The following is a 3,090-nucleotide window of genomic DNA, read 5'->3' on the forward strand; positions in this document are numbered from 1 at the left end:
TAGCTACTCAGGAGGCTGAGATCTGAGGATCGCGGTTCAAAGCCAGCCAGGGCAGGAGAGACCGTGAGACTCCTATCTCCAATAAACCACCAGAAAACTGGAAGTGGCGCTGTAGCTCAAGTGGTAGAGCGCTCGCCTGGAGCTGAAGAGCTGAGGGACAGTGCCCAGGCCCAGAGTTCAAGCCCCACGACCGGAAAAAAAAAGAAAAAGAAAAAGAAATAAGGACACTGGGCTAAGTAACATGCCTCATCCTCACGGCCATCCTGACACATTGCTGGGTGGTGGGGGCCTGGAGGGAAGGTAGGCCGTTCTTTGAATTACAGATGGCATGCTGTTTAGCCCCAGGAAAGTTCTGCTCAGACTTGAGTATGTCCCTAGCTGGTCTGCTTTCGTTGGGGTTAGGTTTCCACCCCAAACATGTGTTTTTTGTTTTTAAAAGCTTTGTGCAAGCTCCATTCTGGGCTGCAGGTCTTTGAGACTGGAGTCCACCTGCAGTTGCTGGCTCTCCACTAAAAACTCCCAATTTGACCTCTCAAAACGTGGCTTTTCTGTTTCTTGAAACTGAATTCCCACACATCAGTAAGAGTCTCATGAGCTTTCCTGCCTGGGCTGGCTTTGAACTGCAATCCTCAGATCTTAGCCTCTGGGGTAGCTAGGATTACTGTACTTGCCTTTTTGAGAAGGAATCTGTGCTAACCACTCTCCCTCACCACTCACCGTGGGAGCGGCCATCGCCTCCCAGCACGGCGATTCCTGCTACAGCACACAGGAGGAAAAGGGGTTCTGTGGCTGGCAGTGGTGAAATATGATGGCTCATATATCTTCAGGGCATGGGAGGACCAGGGGTGGAGCTGGGTAGGCAGGGTCACCCCAGGGGTCCGGGGCCTGTGTGAAAGCCAGAGAGGTTGAGGTTCATCATCGACCCCAGATACCTGAACCCAACCTGCTCTGGCTCTATCCCTCCCACAATGCAGAGCGATGCTGACCTCCACCTCCAATCACTGGCCAGCCAGGCTCCAAAGGTTCCCGGAGGGGGTGGGGGAAGATTCAGCTCCGCCTCTGTATCTCAGCTCAGGTCTCCCCTCTTGGAATGGATGATAGATGCTGCTTGACTGATGGGTAAATTGAGAACAGCGACTCACTGGAGACTGCACAGCTAGTAGAGCAGGACCTAGAACCAACGGTTAGCTCTTCAGCTCTGCCAAGTGCTCTTTCTACCTCACCTAATGACCCTCTGCCTTGGCCCCAAGGGACATCACCTGTTATCCCCCCCATCCTTCCCCGTTCCCCGATTTCTCCCCTTCCCCCCCCCCCCACTGCGCCAGAGACTCAAAAGAAATGATATACTCTTCCCAGAGCACAGCTCTGGAGAAGGACTCCATCTTATTAGCTGGGTTTTCAAACAGGTTGGTTTAACACCCCCCTCCCCCCTGGACCTCACCCCTGTCACTGGGCATTGACAAGCGTGGGAAGAGGAAGGGGTGAAGAGAGAGTTTCAGCTTCTTTTGCTCAAATCTGTGGAACTCACCAATTACTAACAGGTATACACAAATGAATCAACTCCACTTCAACAATCCTTGGTAAGAAGATTCCAGGGTATGTGTGTATGGCAGAAGGGGAGGTGGGGGTGAGGTGGGCCTCAAGTGCCCTTTAGAGATGCGGGTGGGTGGCTCCAATCACCTGCTCCCTGCGCCCAGCGGGGCCAGCCTCGCTGGATGGAGGGCCGTTAGGAAATCAAGTCGAAATGAAGAATGTGGAGTCTTGAGTCACACAGGACTTCTGCCAAGGAGAGGGCTGGGAGGCAGAGGATGCAAAGGCCGGGCGCTTGCTTGCAGGGTGTGGGTGTGGAGCGCTGGCAGAATGTCACTCAGTGTGCCTGAGGGACTGACGAGAGGAAGCAAGTCCGCCGGGGAGAAGCCGGGGAAGGAAGGAGGAGTCAGCCCTTGCTAGTCTGTCCTAAGGCAGGTTTGCAGTTTTGTTGTGTGAGGAGGTGCAGAATTCGTGTTCCCCCTGAAGCCAGAAGTGAGAGCTGTCTTTCCTCTCACTTTCTCCTGCCAGATACTCAGGCCGCAGAAAACACCCAGGGGGTGCAGTTTCTGACCCTTCTCCTGGTAGAATGTCTCTCTAGGTATCCTGAGATCCAACCAGGGAGCAACGTGGCACTGGTGTCCCCCAGTTTGACTCATGCCCTCCTTAATGGAGGTGTGTGTGTGGGGTTGCTTTTCTTGCATGGCTGCTGAGTTCTCAGGTTGGGATCTCTGCAGGGACCAGGAGGGTTGGACCCCCAATGGGCATTATAGTGCCCCTGGGCTAAAACTGGCAGGAAGTGACCAGGGGCAGGCTAGGAGCAGAGTAGGAAAGAGATCCCGGTGGGGCTGGGTTCTTTAATGCTCGGGAACTGGAGTCCTGTTGTGGAACTACCTTCTATTCCCGAGCCTGTCTCTTTCTCTGGAATACAGTACAAGGATTGAACTAGATACCTTAAGGTTTAGGTGCTGTGAGGAGGAGGAGGAGGTGGAGGAGGAGAAGGGGAAGGAGAAGAAGAGTAAGGGGGCCCCCCGGGTGTGAGACCCACAGAAGGTTTTGGAAACACTCCCCCCCCCCCACCCCGAGCCTCGGTGATCTCATCTGCAGAATGGAAATCGCTAACAGACTAAAAGGCTGTTCTAAAAGATGGATGAGAAAGGATTCTAATGACTCAGAATACAGCCCGCGGAATAATGAACGCGGGGAGGCTGCAGGGACCGGGTTTCTAGCGAGAGCAGGTTTGCGGGGGAGGAGAGGGTGGGGAGGCGGCGGCCCGGGGTCCAGCGAGGGCTCTGGGAAGTCAGGGAGGGTTCGCTCCGGGGTCCAGCAGGTGGGATGCTGCGCTGGGGCCAGCCCGGACTGGCCGCCGCCGCGCGCGCGCGCGTGCCGCATTGGGAAGGAAGGGAGGCGACTCCAGGAGGCTGCACCGCGGCACAGCCCCGAGGTCGGAGTCGCCCGTCAGACCCTTCCCGCCTCCCCCCACCCCGAGGCTCAGGGCTCCCCAGCTTTCCTCGCACGGGATCACTTCCTTTGTTTGGAGGGAGGTGGGGCGGGAGGAGACGG

This window comes from Dipodomys ordii, unplaced genomic scaffold (assembly GCF_000151885.1).
Source record: "Dipodomys ordii isolate 6190 unplaced genomic scaffold, Dord_2.0 Scaffold35, whole genome shotgun sequence".
NCBI classification, from domain to species: Eukaryota; Metazoa; Chordata; class Mammalia; order Rodentia; family Heteromyidae; genus Dipodomys; species Dipodomys ordii.